This window comes from Hakea prostrata, chromosome 7, assembly GCF_041222555.1.
Source record: "Hakea prostrata isolate BN-2017 chromosome 7, UWA_Hpros_2, whole genome shotgun sequence".
NCBI classification, from domain to species: Eukaryota; Viridiplantae; Streptophyta; class Magnoliopsida; order Proteales; family Proteaceae; genus Hakea; species Hakea prostrata.
The window spans coordinates 58705260-58725543 of NC_142606.1; positions in this window are offsets into that span (position 1 = coordinate 58705260).

Below are 20284 nucleotides of genomic sequence, written 5' to 3' on the forward strand. Positions count from 1 at the left end.
ATGCTTCTCTATGATTATTCATACCTCGATCTCTTGTGTTCTTGTACTAGAATGAGATCTAATCATCTCTAGTTCATCTCTTTCATTCATAGCATGTTTCCAATGAAAACTATGATTTTTACCAAAATAGAAACTATGGTTCTAAATTAGTAAGTAATGTTTTAATGGTGGTTTGATGTCTAAATTATGCTTTTTGGTCTTAGACTACTGTGTTAGACAATCCCTCCAAGTTTCGTCACATTCTGGTTTGTGTAGCATAGGTTTCGGATCAAGATTCCCTTTTTATTTTCGGATTTGCTCTTGGGCAGACTGCTTGGGTCGACTGGCCAATGCTACCCGACCAATCAACCCAAGCAATGTGAGAATCTGTTTTCTTCATCAAATTTGATTCAAATCATGCTTATTCTTTTAGGATTACTTCCTAATGATTGTGTGATGCTATTCTAGGGATTATTTGCTAACTTTGGATTCATCCTCTTGTCCGTCTGGAATATTCTCGGATCTATTTAAGGTAAGGAAAGTTGTTAACATATTAACATAGATTTGCATAGATTTAGTTTCTAATTTGGGAACTAATTAGATTTGCTATTGTTATGTTAGTTTCTATTATGATATGAATGCTGCAAGTACATTAGAATCTTATTTCCTTATTTACTTTATGTACTTGATTATGTATAAATACTTTCTCATGTATGTTTCCTTATTTATTTAATCTTGTCTTATTATACTCTTTCACATGATGAGATATTTGTCATGGATGATATGACTGAATTTGATTGTGATTGCTTAGGTATGATTTGGGATTGGGGAATGTCCTTTTGACATTTCTGTCCTTGGACCTCATTGGGAGTAGTATGGGATATTCCCAATGTTTCCCTTTGACGCTTTCCCGGATTATTGGTTTTCATACCTAGGACTTGTCTAGCAGTGTTTGGCTAGGTTATACACTTGTTATATCAGACCCGAATCGGAAGGGTATTGAGACTGAACGACCCGTGGTAGAAATGGGGATTCATGGGTGCTCAAGACCGATGAGTTATATCCGTGAGGGGACATGAATCACATTGTGGGGACCATTTATGGGTAGAGTTGCATATGGATAGAGTTGGGCTCATGGACGTTCAAGACCGGTAACCAACCCGTGAGAGGACATGAGAGCTTCCCGTTTACTATATGTGGATGACCTATAGGGTTGATGATTCCGTATTTGAGAGAGTCGGATACGTTGACTCTAGTGTGAAGGATACTGGAAAGGATCGCCAGGGGCGAGGAATGGACGTATCTGGATCTGAGTTGATGTAACTAAGTAGAAGACTTGCATTGGGCTAGGCTTTACCTTGACATGCGCCAATACTTAGACCAAACGGTGATGTGAAAGAGAGGTGACTTAACCCCTAAACATGGATTGTCCAAGATGGATGAAGGACCCACTACCAACCGGTGTTGTGTGATGAGACCTACCCAAAGAAGTATGGTGCTATGACTTAAAGCATGTCTGCCTATAGAGACCAGCATACATAGAGTTAAACACATACATGCATTGTTGTCTCATATCATATCACTTATTGCTTTGTTGTGATACTATGTTATTTATGTTATTATGGAATAACTTGCCTTGCTGAGTTTCTTTTGAAACTCACTCCTTTTTGTACAATATCTTTTGTTAGACTATTCTACAAGTTTTGATGGCTATGAAGCGCAATATGAGGAAGCGCAAGATGAAGAAGCATACCATACGCAAAGTGTTGGCGATTACGAAGATTACTGTGAGGATTCCTCGAGTGGTCTCTCTTATTACCAAGATTAGCCCTACTGTGGAGTGGGAGCGTTTGAGCATCATCGATGAAGTCTACGTTTATGAGGACATCCTTTATAAAGTAGAAAAGACTCTAGTTTAGTTAGATTATTTCTTTCTTTCTTGTCTTTAGAATCAGTTGTAATCCCATTTGATTTTCGAACTACATTCTGCTGTACTCGGGAGTGAGATTCCGCCTCACTCTACTTTTGATTTATATATCTATTGATATCTTTTCCGCACTCTGATGATTATCTCGTTACTTATCATTTGATTCATTTGAATAATATTATTAACATTGATTTAGTCTTGTTCTTGATTATATTGTTGTGAATGTGGGAGGATGATTTCACTAACTACTGAATCTTGTGGACTGTGGATCACACACTCGGGTATGCCAGATAGGGTACCGGCTGGGTGGATGTGACAACTGTAATCATTTGGATATTCTCTCTATAGTTCCTATGGATTTGTTCATAACACTGGTTGTAACTTAACTTGATTTACCATTGTTCCGCTGATTGTGAAGGAGTAACTTCTGATCACTCTTTCTCTTTAAGATTTTGTTACTTAGAAGTTGTTACTTAATGTTTCCGCACTCTGATTAATTACCCTTTTCTCATTCATTTAATCTATTTATTGTTTACTTTATGCATTGATTATATTGTTCATGATTATGTTATCGTGTATGTGGGAGGCATGGCCGCTCGATCTGGATCTTCGGGCTGTGGATCATATCCCGGGTATGCCAAATAGGATACCGGTTGGGTGGATGTGACAGTATATATGTAAACAAGACAAATAGAAGTAATATAACAAGATTAATATATAAGACATGAATACAGCAGCATATATAAAGAAATACTAATTCTAATAGACACTGGATTAGCATATTTCAAGTCTATTCAAAAGATAGGATGGGTTGTCCTTACCTGCATATAAGTAAACTGTCCGTAAAAAGAGATCCGTTAACTATTACAAGTCTTTCTTTTCAAACAGAGTATACCTAAACACAGTGTTACAATATTATATGAGTTAATTGAATCAAAGAGAATCAGAACCAAAAGTCATTTGGTCACTGTTTACCAGCTGGTCACTCGGGCCGGTCGCTTAGGTTGAGCGACCGCCACTAGTGATCGCCCCAAAAACAGAGAGTTTCAATCCGAAACTCAGGCTTCTGATCACCCATTTTCAAACCAGATTTCGAGTGATCATGGCCTAAGTCTCAAATCTAATACTCCCAAAGCCAAAGGGTGAAGGAAATCCTAGCAATTACCATCATTGGGTTACCCAGAACTCTCCCCTTGACTGGATTATCCTTCTCACGAAAGCGGGGTTTCGTTTTCGGATAAATCATCTCAAGTAGATTGGAAAGAGAGTCACAAAGATCAAAGAGGGTAACCCCCATGATGACGGGATGGGTTAACACTAAAATAAAAGACAAAGAGGCTAAAGAATAAAGGGTGAATTCATTACCTCACTTCGAAAAGCCAGAAAAAGGGAAGGACTGATCTCCAGGTCACTGCCAGCACTTCAGATTCACTTTCAAAACTTCCCCGCAGCCGTCTAACGTCCAAATTTAGCAACCACAAATAAAATATTCGTTACTTGGACGAGGGTTACCTTTTATAGAAGTCAGGGGGCAAAATAGGGCAAAAACTCCTAAAACAGACCGGGCAGTCGCTCCAGGCAGTCGCTTGGTTTGATCGACCGCCACTAGCAACCGCCCCCATGTAATTTTCCATACAAGGGTGCTTTTGCTAGGGAGTTGATATCCAAGTACAACCTAGCCCTAAAGAAGAGATGGGGGGAGATCTTACCTTCATTCCGAACATCTCCGAACAACACTTGACTTCCAGAAGTACAACTACCAAGCAAGGCAAGCTCTTCAGACAAAGGATCTAGATCCATGGGTTCAGGGTATGGATCATGGACTTCTATCTAGACATTCCACAAACTTACCCGACTAGACCTTCGGGTTCTCGGACCTGAAATACGGATCTCGGGTTAAAAATACGGGGGTTGTTACATCATCCACATGTGGTAAACGGGAAGCTCTCACGTCCCCTCATGGGTTGGTTACCGGTCTTGAGCGCCCGTGAGCCCAAGTCTATCCATATGCAACCCTACTAATAAATGGCCCCCACAATGTGATTCCTGTCCTCTCAAGGGTCGGTTACGTGTCTTGAGCACCCATGAATCCCCATTGCTACCATGGGTCGTTTGGTCTCAATACCCCTTTGATTAGGGTCTGACATAAGGGACATCCTAGCCAAACACTACTAGACAGCCCTAAATATGTCATCCAACAGTTTAGGAAGCTGTCCAATGGGCATCTCCGGAAACATCCCATAATATTCCCGTAGTTGTCCAAGGACAGAAGTGTCAAAAGAACACCTCTTCTTTCCAAACCATACTTAATCATTCACAAACATAAATCCATAACATCACATATATGGTAACTTTTTATATGGAAAGAAATCAATAATAACATCCAACTTGCATATATTTGGTAAGTAAATCATACATGAATCAATTTAGCATAAACAAGTAACGCTACTGTAATCAAGGTAGTTGCATCAGTAGTATATCATTGTAAGAATCTAATTAAGGAAATAAACCAAAGATTCAAATATAGAAACTAGATTCATGCAATCTATGTAGTTAAGGAAATAACCATCCTTACCTTATATAACTCGCAAAGGATCTTGGGGGAATCAAGTAAGACCTTGTCTAAACTTGGAAAGAAAGTCCTAAACAAGTATATATAACTGTTGGTGCTAAAATTGTCGATAGCTTCGAACCGCCACCTTCGCACCGAACTCCTCAGATCTAGATTGATCTGGTTGAATTGATTCCTCGGTCAGTCTCTCGTTCACTGTAAAAATGAAACACCAATTAGAAATGGAGCCGATCGTCTTGATCAGCGTCGCGTCTCCGATGGTCTAGTTAGATCTCTGAAGGAAGTTCCTTCAAGCTCCTAAGAGCTTCTGAGCTACTTTAATGGCGTAATTCAGGAATCATTTAGTGTTTTTGCTCCTCTGAGAGACTTACCTTCTTACGAATCCTCCTTCCCCTTTTATATAGATTTTCCCGCTCATAATACTTTCAATCATGACCATCGGATCATCTCTCCTGATTAGATGGTGTTGATCATCCTTTCTTTATAATCTCGAACAGACCCATAGGTTCTTTCATCTCATTAGTTGAATCCGGTTAAACCCTGTCGGACAGGTATTGTAAAACCCAGCCCTAGCCTTGACCCGGAAACCTTGTTATCTGTAGGTCCAGTGACCCGAAGTAAAGTAAGAAGTCAGCTTTGGGCCATCCCAGTGGAGGACTTGGTGTCTAGCTTTGAATCCATGAGAGTTGATGATGAAGTTTTATTTATGGAAACTGAATCTTGATGAAGATCGGATTAGTTGATGGACTTGGAGTGCTCTCTATCATGGTTTGAAGGCATTTCTACCTATTAGGTAAGTCATTTGTTATGTGTGCAAAACCCCTTTAGGATTGGATTTGATCTGGGTCTTCAATTCCCTGTTTTGGATTTTTTGCAAGCATTGGTCGATTGATTGGTCGACTGGACCAGTCGACCAATCCACTCGACCAATGAGTGCTGTCTTTGGCAATTAGGTCTTGCTTGCTCTATTTAAGTCCAACCTCGAGTCTACTACGTATTTGCTGCCTCCAAACTCTTTGGAACGAACCAAAGACCTCTGCAAGTCATCTCCCTTGCATCCTTGGTGATTTTCTTGACGGATCTTCGTCGAAACTCTTCCTTTTGCATCAAAGGTATGTCTACACTCTCTTCTTCTCCTCCATCTCTATTTTTCTTTCCTTTTTGAGTTGAGACAGTAGGGGAGATGCTGCATTCTCTGTTGCAAACATCTCTGGACTTGTCTCTCATGATCATCCTAAGGATTAATGGCGAGAACAATGATCTTAACCATGATCATTGCAAGCTTTTGAAGGAATCATGATCAAACCATGATCTAGTCTCTGTTTAACTTCTGATTTGAATTCTGATCTCCTTGGATCTTCTATATTGATCATGTTAGTAGTCAATTGCTGTGTTTTCTTTTCATGATCCATGATCTATCAATCTCTAGTTGTTTCTCTTCTACCATACCATGTTTTCTTCATGAATCATGATAGTTACATATATGGTAGGTTTTGTTTCCTTATTTAGATTTACGCTTTTAAGCCTAATTCCTTGAAGATCTAAGTATGCTTTTCATGATACCTTTACCTGAAGCAATGATCCATTCTTCCTTTGTTCTTGTCTTTGATTTCTATCTTGAATTCTTCAAGATCCATGGTTGATCTAATTATGGTAACTTTTTGTTTCCTAATTTGGATCTTGATGGCTTGAATGGATTAGTGTTTCGAGGTTCCCTTTATGTTAGGATACTACTGATGTAGTTTACCCCTTGATTAGTACCCTTTTGAACCACCAAATTCGGATTTTTATCTTAAAACTCTGTTTTTTTTAGGCTACTGTCTGCATTGGTCGACTGATTGGTCGACTGGACCAGTCGACCAATCCACTCGACCAATGAGTACAGCAACTCGGAATTGGTCTGTGTTGGATGTTTTGGTATCTTTTCTGTTAGGAATCTTTCCTAATATGTTGTATACACTTGTTTAGGACCTTCTTCTCAAATTTGCCAAGATCTTACTTGATTTCTTAGGATTCCTTTGCGAGTTATAAAAGGTAAGGATGGTTACTTCTTTAACAACATAAATTGCATATCTTAGTTTCTATATTTAAATCTTGATTAAGTTATTTCTTTAATTAGATTCTTACAATGTTATATTACTGTGGTACTATCTTGATATCAGTAGCATTACTTATTCATATTGAATTGACTCATGTATGATTTACTTACCAAGTATATACAAAGTGATTGTAATTATTGATTTCTTTCCATATATGAAGTTACCATATATGTGATGATATGATTTGATGCATGTGTATGCTTAAGTATGGTTTGGAAAGGAGAGGTGTCATTTTGACACTTCTGTCCTTGGACTACTACGGGAATATTATGGGATGTTTCCGGAGATGCCCTATGGACACCTTCCTAAACTGTTGGATGACATATCTAGGATTGTCTAGTAGTGTTTGGCTAGGATGTCCTGTTATGTCAGACCCTAATCGGAGGGGTATTGAGACCGAACGACCCGTGGTAGCAATGGGGATTCATGGGCGCTCAAGACCGGTAACCAACCCGTGAGAGGACAGGAATCACATTGTGGGGGCCATTTATTGGTAGGGTTGCATATGGTTAGACTTGGGCTCACGAGCGCTCAAGACCGGTAACCAACCCGTGAGAGGACGTGAGAGCTTCCCGTTTACCATATGTGGATGATCAATAGGGTTGATGAGTCCGTAGTCAAGGACTATGAGGACTCTAGTGTGAAGGATACCAGAAAGGATCGTCAGGGACAAGGAATGGACGTATCTGGATCTGACTTGATGTAACTAAGTAGAAGACTTGCATTTGGCTAGGCTTTACCCTGACATGCGCCGGTACTTAGACCAATGGTGATGTGAGAAAGTGGTGACTTAACCCCCAGCCATGGAATGTCCCGAGGGATGCCGGACCCATTACCAACTGATGATGAGTGATTGAGACCTTCCTAAAGAAGTACGGTGCTATGACTTAAAGCATGCCTGCCAATAGAGACCAGCATATATAGAGTTAGATTCATTCATTCATTGCTTGTCTCATATCATATTGCATTTATGTCTGTTCTGTAATCCTGCCATTTATGTTATTATGGATTTAACTGCCTTACTGAGTTTCTTTGAAACTCACTCCTTTATTGTACAATGTTTGTTAGACTATTCTGCAGTCTTGAATATTATGACGGTCCCTATGAAGAAGCGCAAGGCGAAGAGGCATATCTCCAGGAAGGTGATTGCGGTTACAACAATTACACTGAAGATCCCGCGAGTGGTTATGCTCCGTACGATGCTTAGTCCGACCATTGAGTGGAAGCGCCCTTGTGCCGTTTATGAGATTTATACTTATAGGGATGTTGTCTATAAAGTGGAGAACAATTTAGTTACCCATTGTACTTGCTACTGGGATTAGATTTTGTCTAGCTTATTCTCTTTTAGAACTACTTTTCCGCTGGTTGTAGAGTGGGATTTTGCCTCACTTCACTTATCTGTTTTTGGACACTCTGATTATATCTAGTACTCTGATTTATATATGATTCATTCTTTCCTTATTGAATCTATGGTTTATCTTCCGCACTTTTATTGTTATTGTTCATGATTATGTTATTGTTTATGTGGGAGGTTGATTACTCGATACCTGATCTTCAAGCTGTGGATCACACTCTCGGGTATGCCAGATAGGATACCGGCTGGGAGGATGTGACAGGTATAAACCGGAAGTGAATATTTTAGTCACAACACAAGCCCCCAAGCCTGTTGATCAGGTCGAACTTATACGAGACTCTGATCAACAAGTTTGATCCTTTCCATCAAAATCATTCAGCATACCCTGTTCAGCTCTTATGTCTTTTTCCAAGGTACTTTATAATTTCCAAAAAACTATGATGCCAGGTCATCACATCATCATTAACTTGAATGTTGACTTATGGTTCACCCTCCTTATAAAACCATAACCTTCTTAATAATCAAACCATCTTGCGTGATTATTACATCTCTGTGCTCAGCCCCCAAATCATCCTGCAGACCAGCTGAAATCTCCTTCTTGTCAGACTTTTCACAAATTCTTAAATATAACTTTTCATCTTCCTTAACGTTATCTTTTCTCGCGCCGTTTGATCATAAATTTTGTCTCTTCCCTACGTACAATTATCATGTCCTCCCTTACTTTTCATACAACATCCTCGTATTCTCAACCGCGATACCCTTAAATCCACCGATTGATTCCACGCGTCGGTTATGAAAAGTAATGACCATTGATCTTGGAACATCGTGTATTTCCCCCCATTTTTCAAGAAACCTCCTTTCGCCTCTCTTCATTCTTTATATATTTATCGTTCAACTGTCACCTGCTCTCCTCTGTACTCTATCCTCCTCTTTCAAAAATACCAAATATACTCATCCGCCATTTTCTATAACTTCTCTTCAAGTTTTATCCTTCAGATTTTCTTCCTCTGACTTTTCCGTTTCCACCATGGATCCTGCTTCCAACCCTTCAGCACCCAGTACCTCCTCACAATCCATTGTTCCTCCAAGTATCGAAAGACTGAAAGATATGTCTGGTGCTTCTTCTTCCCATTAGAATCCTTCGGACTGGAAACCCTCTCCATACGCTCATGACGAAGCTATCATTGCTTACACGCCTGTAGTCATGTCCAAGGAGAAGATGGACCCGAAATATGCAGGTCCTGAGTGGTATCCTACCAAGGTAAAGAAGTCTCACCTGGCTTCTTATTTATAGAAAATTACCACTTCCCTTCCGATGCTAGAATATGGGTTCCCGAACCTTCTGACCGTCCCTATACCGTTGATCTAGGAGTTATCACCATTTATCTTGACCATCTCGATTCAGGTTTCAGAATTCCTCTAATCCCTATAGTCCAATCTTTGCTGGATTATTATCATGTTTGTCCTTCCCAACTCACTCCAAATAGTTGGAGGTTGGTTTACTGCTTTTTTGCCTTTATTCTCAGAATGAATCGCATCCCCTCCGTTGATCTTTTTAGGAACTACTACACTTTTAAAGTATCCCACGAACGCGGATACATTCATTTTGCTAGAAGAACCTGTATTGTAAATGAACTAGGTAAAGAATCCCAGATTTTCATTGACTCTTCCATTCCTCATGATAACAAACAGTGGCGAGAAAAATATTTTTCTCTTGCCATTCCAAATCCAAATTTCCGCTCCTGATGGTGTTTACATTCCTTGAACTCTCTGTTTCCTCTGAATAAGTGCCTAGAACTCAGTGAATATGACCGAGAGACTTGGGGCTTGATTCTTGCTCGAACTCCAATTGATGCGGCTGACCTAAAAACAAATGCAGGCCTAGTCAATCATGGTCTCTTCCCAGGTAAGGATAATAACAATGATATACCTTTCCTCCTTTTATCGTTACTTTTCCTTTAAACCTTATCTTCATTTTATGCATATACATAAGCTATTGCTCATCCAATTCCCAGTGTTGCTGAGCTTCGAAGAGTTGCTTTAAAAGAAGAAAAATCTGATTCCAAGCTTGCCAAACCCACCAAGAAAAGAAAGCACACTACCCTCCGTTCTTCAAAAAGAAAGTCCATTGAGAAGGAATCTTCCCTGGTCAAGAGAAAGCTGACCAGGCTCTAAAAGATTTTGTCCAAGAAAATCGGATGTTCAAATTGTTAAGACTGTAGCTAGTAAAACTCCTGGTCCCAAGATGAGGACTTCCAGAACTTCCAACACCTTGAGATGTAGACTTCGGTCTACAGGTCCGGCTTCTGGTCAGGGGTTATCTGGCTCCAAGAAAAAAAAGAAAAGGTTATCTGGCTCCAAGAAAAAGAAGAAAAAAGAATCCCATTCTATTCCCATTGAAGCCCCCACTGAGGAAAACAATCCTCCAAAAGATATCCCTACTGCCATTGAAACTAATATTGAAGAAAACATAGAACACATACTACCAAACATGTCAGCTGAGTTACCCCATGACACTTCAATTCTCCCAGAAAAGATGGTCGAGAATGAAGGTCAAGGTAAGGATATTTTTGACTACCCTTTTGATCATCTGAAGAAAATTGCTGAAGATATACTCATTCATGCTACAGGTGATATTATTGAAGAAATTGCTGACCAATTATTTGATGTGAATGTTGATGTTTCCAATCCTCCTTTGGAAATTGTTGCTGAAGAAAGTACTTTTGTGAATGTATCTTCTGCTTTTGCCCTGCCTTTGTCAAATCCTGCTATGGATGATGTCATTCCAAACATCAATATAGCCCCTGTTCCTGAAGAAAATAACCAGAATGTCCCTCCTCTTGAAGAAATCCTCGAAGTTGCTCCCCAAGAAGCCCATATGGCAGTTGATCCCCATATTGGATTTGGAGATCAAGAAAATATTGTGGTTGAAGATTTTGTTATGCAGGCTGATTCAAATGATGCTGCCGTGAATGTAGATCCCCAAAATATGATTGAAGTTGCCGATCTCCAACCAATCCCTAGTCAACCAGATGACACCCAAAGTGTTGCTGACTCGGGAAACCCTTTTAACCCTGGATGGCTTTTGAAAGAGAACCATACAGCCAACCATAATTGGGAGGTTGCTAGAGAATGGGGAACCAAGGGCAGGATTCCTCGTGACAAGAGAGAAACAGCACAAATGTCTGACCTTGAACTTTACTCTCATGGATGGGGGTAAGGAACAAATCTCTATCTTTTTCATTAAAACTGATTTATTATTGATTTTATGTATTTATTCTATTTGGTCTTTATTGATTAACCTACAGATGTTTTGGAGCTGCTTTCAATGCTTTTTCTGAAGTACTGGAAAGAGAAAAAACTTTATCTCAGGAAAATGACAGTTTGATTAAGAGGAATTTTGAACTGATTAATGAGGTACAAGAACTTCGAAAAGGTTTGAACTCTTCTGAGAGAAAACTGACAGCCGCTGAATTCAGAGAAATAGATTTGATCAATGACCTAGATGATTTGCAAATTGACTATCAACTGCGCTCTGATTTATGCACTGATTTGCAGGAAGAGGTTTCCATGTTAAGGGATACTATTTTGAAACATAAGGATGAGCTTCTTCAGCTCGAGATGTCAAAGGATCATGTCCTTGAAAGGGCCAGAATTGTTACTGCTTGAGAGAGAAGATTTCAAAGAAAAGTTAACTTGAGCCTTTGCCTGGTCAAAAGATGTTGAAAAAGAGAAGAATGAACCTTACGGAAAAGTTCAAAAAGATTGAAAAACTGAATGCAAATTTGGAGTTGGCTCAGGAATATCATGTTAAAGCCTTTAACTCAATTTTGCAGGAAAAGTCTACTTTGAAAAATCAAAATGATAGTTTGGGATTGAGACTCTGCGAGGTCGCAGCAGAAAAAGATAATCTTAAAGTTTCCTTGAGTTTGATTTCACAGGAGAAAGAAAGTTTACATGCTCTTTTAGATGAAACTCTGAAAGACAAAACCTTTATGCTTGAAGATATGGAGACAGAAAGAAGATGATTTGAGGCAGAAAAGAAAAGAATGCAAGATGAAAATCAAATTGTCCTCAGCTCAGTTACCTCATCTATAAAGGAAGTTGGAGATAACCCAGCTTTCCTTGGATTTTGCAAAAGTATGGTAAAGGACTGCTCTGACCAAATCTTCTCGGAAATCCTCAAGATTCACCCCAACATAGATTTCAAGCTGCTGCCCCCAGAATTTCTCCCATCTAGAAAATTTTTTGATCTCAGGAATTTGAAACACCCGAACTCAGATAGTTCATTAGAGGATGATAATGATGATGACAACAATGAGTCTTCTAGTTCTGGCAATAATCACTCTACCAGCGATCAAGATGATGATGATGACTCACCCTCCCAAGGTGATAAAGAAGTTGTTGCAGATGATGATCCACCTGCAAGTTCAAAAATTTAAGAAAACATTCTCTTTTGCTTTTCAATCTTTCATATCAATAGATTTCCAACTTTGTCAATCTTTCATATCAATAGAATTTCCTTTTCTTCTCTTTTGCTCCTTGTGGTTTTGATAAAATAGTACTTTGAAGAGATTCTTTATAATGTTGACCACAGACATTAAATGACCACCATCTTTAGGTTGTTGTATATTTGATTAGATATACCCTTTTGACCAAATCTATACCCTTAGTTAGCTTCCAATGAAATATTTTTGAGGAGAAAACAACTGATGAAGCTGTTATAACTGATCAAATATCCTTAGATAGAAATTGCTGATGAAGCTTTCATAACTGGTCAAGATATTCTTAGATAATGGCTTGGAGAAAGTCTTTGCGTTTTCGACTAAAATCCTCCAAATAATCTGCTTTATGAGAAATTTTATTGATCATCTCCTTTGCTCTCGATCAAAAGGCTGCCTTGGAAAGCTGACTTTGGAAAGTCGGGACCATCCTCGGAAGGAATGATCCATGATTAAGCTAGCATGACCAAGCCTCGGAAGGCTGGCTACTTGAGCCTGACTTACGTAAGGTCGGGACCACCCTCGGAAGGAATGATCCATGATTAAGCTAGCATGACCAGGCCTCGGAAGGTTGGCTACTTGAGCCTGACTTACGTAAAGTCGGGACCACCCTCGGAAGGAATGATCCGTGATCAGCTTCGGAAAGCATGATCAGGCCTCGGAAGGCTAGCTACTTGAGCCTGACTTACGAAAAGTCAGGACCACCCTCAGAAGGAATGATCGTTGATCAGCTAGCATAATCAAGCCTCGGAAGGCTGGCTACTTGAGCCCGACTTTAGAAAGTCGGGATCACCCTCGGAAGGAATGACCCTAGATCGGCGTTGGAAGGCATGATCGGACCTCGGAAGGTGGCTACTTGAGCCTGACTTCGGAAAGTCGGGATCACCCTCGAAAGGAATTACCTTGGATCAGCGTTGGAAGGCATGATCAGATTACTGGTCCGTCAAGAATCCCTTTTGAACTAAATGAAGAAGAATCTTTTGATGACAACGATTAATAAGATGATTTCTTCAAGAATACCAGAAAATTCCGTTTCCTTTCTATTGATAATACTTCTTGAGATGAATTACATTCCATGGTCATTTCAAACAGCTCCCATAAGCATCCTTAAGCCAATATGTATTTCTGCTTACAGTTTTTGTCACCACATATGGTCCTTCCCAGTTTGCAGAAAGCTTTCCATAGTTCCTTGGATCTGATGCTGATTTCTTTCTCAAGACCAAATCTCCCACTCTAAAAGATTTAGGTTTGACACGAGCATTATAATACGCCGTTGTTCTCCTTTGGTATTCTATATTGCAATATAAAGCTCTCTCTCTCTGACTTCACCTAAAAATTCAAGATTTGCCCTCAACCCTTCTTCATTAGTCATCAGATCAAATCTTTCCGATATGTCTAATCCCACCATAACCTCCACTGGAGTCAATGCCTCAGACCCATATGCTAGCCTAAAAGGCGTTTCTCCTGTTGGTGTCCTGATTGTAGTCCTATACGCCCACAATACATGAGGTAATTCATCGATCCATAGGTTGTTTGCCTCATCCATTCTCCTCTTTATTCCTTGTAGAAGTGTTCTATTGGTTACTTCGATTTGACCATTGCATTGAGGATACACTACAGAAGAGTTCTTGCATTCGATGTGATAATCTACACAGAATTCCTTGAACCTTTCATTGTCATATTGAGTTCCATGATCCGTCAGTAAAATCTTCGGCAGACCATATCTATATATAACATTCTTTCTGAAAAACTTTTCAATTTGATTTGTGGTGGTTGTGGCTAAGGCTTCTGCCTCCACCCATTTTGTGAAATAATCAATTGCAGCTACCACGAATTTCCTTCCTCCGGTAGTAACAGGAAATGGACCAAGTAGATCCATCCCCCACATTGCAAATGGAATGGGATTGAGAATTGATGTCAGTTGTTCCGCCGGCTGGCTCTAAATTGGTGCATGAATTTGGCATTGATGACATCTCCTTACATACTCAATTGCTTCAGACTGCATGTGTGGCCAATAGAATCCTTGTCTTAGAACTTTATAAGCCAAAGCCTTCCCGCCTAGATGACTTCCACAGATTCCTTCGTGGACCTCTGCCAGAGCATATTGTGCATCAGATGGTCCCAAACACTTCAAAAGTGGTCCAGAAATTGTTCTTTTATATAATAGTTCATTCTTTAGAATAAACTTGGTAGCTCTTCTTTTCACAGTTTTGGCCTTTTCTCTATCCTAGGAAGAATACCCTCTTTAAGATACTGTATAATAGGATCCATCCAAGATATTTCTGCATCAATTTCCATTATCTCTGGCTCTGAATATGCTGGGATATCCAGTTCCTCAATATATACAGCTTGCGGTAAAGAGGTAGACTTTGCAGATGCTAATTTCGCCAGAGAATCTGCCTCATTGTTTTGATTTCGGGATATTCTCATGATCGAGAATTGTGAAAACCATCCTTTACACTCCAACACCTTCTTAAGATAACTGATCATCCGATCATCTTTCGCATCATAAACTCCTGTAACTTAGTTGACCACCAGCTCGGAATCACTTCTTACTTCAATGCTCTGCACACAGAGGGATCTAGCTAGTCGCAAGCCTGCAATGAGAGCTTCATATTCTGCCTCATTGTTTGAAGCGTGAAAATTAAATCGAAGTGCATTCCGAATTACAAATCCGAATGGACTTTGTAAAATCACACCTGCTCCTGATCCCTGAGAATGACTTGATCCATCCACATGTAGAGTCCACTCGGTAGATATTTCATTGGAATCTTTTTCTTCCTCTGGTAGTGAAATACTCTCAGCAATAAAATCAGCCAACACCTGTGCCTTTATCGCAGTTCTGGGCTTATAATCGATATCATTTTCTGTCAACTCTACTGCCCATGATACCATTCTCCCCGCCAGATCAGGCTTATGCAATATTTTCTTTAAGGGCCAGTTAGTAAGAACAATAATTGGATGAGCCTGAAAATAGGGTCTAAGCTTTTTAGCCGCTATTATCAAAGCTAAAGCCTGTTTTTCAAATTCTGGATATCTAGACTCTGCATCTAACAATGTATGACTTACAAAGTAGATAGGATTTTGGATAGTACCTTCTTCTCGAATTAATACTGCGCTCACTGCCGCCTTTGAAGAAGATAAATATATCTGCAAGACCTCTCTCCGGCTTTGGTGAGGACAAACCGGTGGACTGGTCAGCCTCCTTTTCAATTCTTCAAATGAACTCTGACAGTCCTCTCACCATTTGAATTCATTAAGTGCATTTAGATTTTTTAACGCCTTGAAGAATGGTGCGCATTTATCTCCTGATTTTGATATAAATCTGCTCAATGCCGCCACTCGTTCTGTTAAACTTTGGATTTCCTTTATATTGCTGGGTGCTGTCATATTCAAGACGGCCCTGATTTTCTCTGGATTCGCCTCAATACCCCTCTGTGTAACCATATAACCAAGGAATTTACCAGACGAAACTCAAAATGCACCCTTTTCAGGATTGAGTCTCATTCCATTCCTTCTGAGTACATCAAAGCACTCCCTTAGATCAGTGAGATGATCATATCTGAATTGACTTTTTACGAGAAGATCATCTACATAAACCTCCATATTTCTTCCAATCTGGTCAGCAAACAATTTATTCATTGCCCTTTGATATGTTGCACCATCATTTTTTTAATCCGAAAGGCATAACCTTATAACAATAGCTTTCTCGATTTGTCATGAATGTTGTATGGGGTTGGTCCTCCTTTTTCATAAGAATTTGATTATAACCAAAATAAGCATCCATAAAGCTTAACATTTGCTGACCTGATGTGGCATTGATCAACTGATCAATTTGTGGCAAAGGATAACAATCCTTAGGACATGCCTTGTTCAAATCAATATAATCTACGCACATTCGCCATTTGCCATTATGCTTCTTCACCATTACAACATTCACCAGCCATTGGGGACATTCAATTTGCTCAATAAACTTAGATTCTCTGAGCTTTTCCACTTCAATCTTGATTGCCTCATGCTTTTCTGATGAGAAATTCCTCCGCCTTTGTTTCACCGGTTTGATAGCTTTATCTATCCAGAGACAATGTTCTGCCACTTCTCTGCTTAAACCAGGCATATCCTGTGCTGACCAAGCAAAGACATCTGCATTTTGCTGAAGAAATTCTTTTAACTGGTCCTTGTCTTGATTGCTCTGATCAGCTCCAATCATGGTTCCTTTGTCTAGATTTTCAAGGCCAAAACAAAATTTTTCCAGCTTTTCTACTGGTTCACCTCTTTGAATTTTTTCTTCATCCCTACAAGAGCTTTACCTTGTGCCTTTGAATCTTTCAAAAAAGTTGTATAGCTTTGCCTCGAAGTTCTCTGATCAGACTTGCATTCTCCAATACCTCCTTCAGTTGGGAATTTTACTTTTAGATGCCTCGTCGAAACTACTACCCCAACAGCATTCAATGTTGGTCTTCCCAAAATTATATTGTAGGCCAACAAATTCTTTATCAACAAGAATTTAGTAACCGTAGTTACTATTTGTGGATGTGTCCCCAATGTGATTGTTAACTCCACAGTTCCCTCCACCGAAGTAGATTCTCCAGAAAATCTAGATAATCTTGTTCCACAAGGTTTTATCTTGACCGTATCCATCTTCAACCGTTGAAAGGCTTCATAAGACATAATGTCTACGGAAGACCCCGTATCGACTAGAACCTTGTGAATATCCCTGTTTGCCACCTCAATGACTATCACAATGGCATCATCATGTGGCTCTTGAATTCCATCCATCTCCTCGCTCTGATTGATCCGTGAATTGACTATCTCTTTCATCTTCTTGATCTCTCTTAGGAATAACATGAGATCGAAGGAAGTTCCTTCAAGCTCCTAAAAGTTTATGAGCTACTTTAATGGCGTAAATCAGGAATCATTTAGTGTTTTTGCTCCTCTGAGAGACTATCTCTTTCATCTTTTTGATTCTTTTGTGAATAACATGAGATTCGATAGCATTGACATACCTGGCATGTGCCTTAGACTTTGAAATTGAATTCAAATCTAAACTTCCAAGGATGGTCATGACAAGAGACTGCTTTTGTTGAACCTGCCGGTTTTCCTGATGTTTAGCATTTTCATCTGGAGAGTTAGATTGAAAATCTCCTTTCGCGTGATCCTCCCTTGCTGGTAGCTGGTTATTCCATCTTCTCGGTTGATCAGCAACATTTCTTCGGTTACCTCCATTTCTCCTTTGAACATAGTGATCCAGTCTCCCCTGACCGATTAATCGTTCAATCTCATTTTTCAAGATTCTACAATCATCAGTATCATGACCATGATCCCTGTGATATCTGCAAAATCTATTTGGATTCCTCTCATCCGCCTTTGCTATCATTGGTAATGGCCATTTTACAATTCCTTGATGTTGAATTCACATCAGAATCTCCGACCTTCTAGTATTAAGAGGAGTGTAATTTTCTTGAAATGGCCTTGGAATATCCCTTTTGAATTGATGATCAGAGCCATTTCCTGGGAAATTTCTGTTATTCCTTCGATCCCTCTGATCAGATCTCACAACTCCATCTTCTTTCCTTTTGCCTCTATCGCCATCAGTCTCCTTCCTCGCCTGAAGGATGTCTTTCATATTAGCATACTGATTACAGCAAGTTGTCAACTCTGCAATGTTTGCCGGCTTGTTCATGATCAGGAATTCTAACAAATGATCATCCGTCAGACCTCTGAACATAGCATCGTATTCTACTGCTTCATTTAAATTCTTTATCTGAATTGATTCTTGATTGAATCTTTTCATATAACTTCGAACTGATTCTCCTGATTTTTGGCGAATTGCAACCAAATTATCCACAGTTTTACTACTCTTCATACTACTTTGGAATCTCGATAAGAATATTTTTGTCAGATCTCTGAAATCTTTAATAGAATCCGGTAATAAACTGAAGAACCAGGTTGTTGCAGGACCTTTCAATGAAGATGGAAAGGATCGACACTTTAAAACATCAGAATTACCTGCCAGCATCCTAATGGAATTGAACTGAGCCAGATGCTCCATCGAATCTGAGCTTCCATCATACATCGTGAATACTGGAAGCTTAAAATTGTGTGGCAATGGTGCTGACATGATATCTTTAGAAAATGGATTTTGATTCATCGCTTCTTCCACTTTTTCTCATTATCCTTGTTCGTCAATCGTTGAATTTGATCATCCAGGATACGAAATCTTTTACTGATTTCTAATCCGTGAACTTCAGATCTGCTATCTTCTGACCTCCTTGTTTCTCTTTTATCTCCCCGATCTCCAAGACTTCTACTCTTTTTACTTTGAATGTGGCTTAATCGATTGTCTTTGGATGATCCTTGATCTTTAGATTCCAAAGGAATATAATTTGGATCTGCACTTTCTCCTGATCCTTCTCTAAGGATTGATCTTCTTTGGCCTTCTCTTGACCTTTGTATCTGAGAATTCAGAACAGAGATCGCCTCAGCTTGAGAAAGAGTTCAAGATCTTCCAGCTGGTGAGATCAGAACTCTTCCTTCTGGATGAATTCCAATTTGCTTGATGAACGCCCTCATCAGATTTTGAGTTTCCAGTATTTGATGCTGCATACTTTCGAATCGTTCAGTAATTTGATTTTGATCCAGCTCCAAATGATATGCTATCAACATATCTGCGAGTTGCTTCTCCTGTCTTTCGAACATTTCAGTAGGATGAGGTGAGCGATCTTCAGTCATTCTTTGTCTTTGCCGAGTCTACATAGTCGGAATTTGTAGTGCTGGAACCATTTCTCTTGTTCTCCTTTTTGGATTTACTCTCCTTTGAACTAGCTCAAGTTACCTTTCCCACAGACGGCGCCAAAATGTTGGTGCTAAAATTGTCGATAGCTTTGAACCGCCACCTTCGCACGAACTCCTCAGATCTAGAATGATCTGGTTGAATTGATTCCTCGGTCAGTCTCTCGTTCACTATAAAAATGAAACACCAATTTGAAACGGAGCCGATCATCTTGATCAGCGTCGCGTCTCCGACGGTCTAGTTAGATCTCTAAAGGAAGTTCCTTCAAGCTCCTAAGAGCTTCTGAGCTACTTTAATGGCGTAAATCAGGAATCATTTAGTGTTTTTGCTCCTCTGAGAGACTTACCTTCTTACGAATCCTCCTTCCCTTTTTAGATAGATTTTCCCGCTCAAAATACTTTCAATTATGATCGTCGGATCATCGCTCCTGATTGGATGGTGTTGATCATCCTTTATTTATAATCTCGAACGGACCCATAGGTTCTTTCATCTCATCAGTTGAATCCGGTTAAACCCTGTCGGACCGATATAAACTGGAAGTGAATATTTTAGTCACAACAATAACATATTAGGAAAGATACCTAGAAGAAAAGAAATCAAATCATCCAAAACAGACCAAACATGAGGTTGCTGTCCTCATTGGTCGATTGATTGGTCTACTGCCTCAAACGACCAACAGAGACGGTGGCCTTCAAAATCAGAGATTTTATAATATAAAACCGAATTTGGTGGTTCAAAAGGGTACCAAACAAGAGGGAAACTACAAGGGTAGTATGCTAGTATATAGAGGACTTCAAAACACTAATCATATCAAGTCTTCAAGTTACAAATTAGGAAACAAAAGTTACCATAATTATATCAATCATGGTTCTTGAAGAATTCTTAGTAAAAATCATGGACAAGAACAATAGGATGATGGATTACTAATATGACAAAGGATTCATGAACAGCATGCATAGATTCTCTAGAGAAATAGAGCTAAGGCTGAAGAACATCTGTAAAATCCGGCCTTATCCTAACCCTGACCCGGCCCGGATTTTATACTGTTGCAGGTCCGA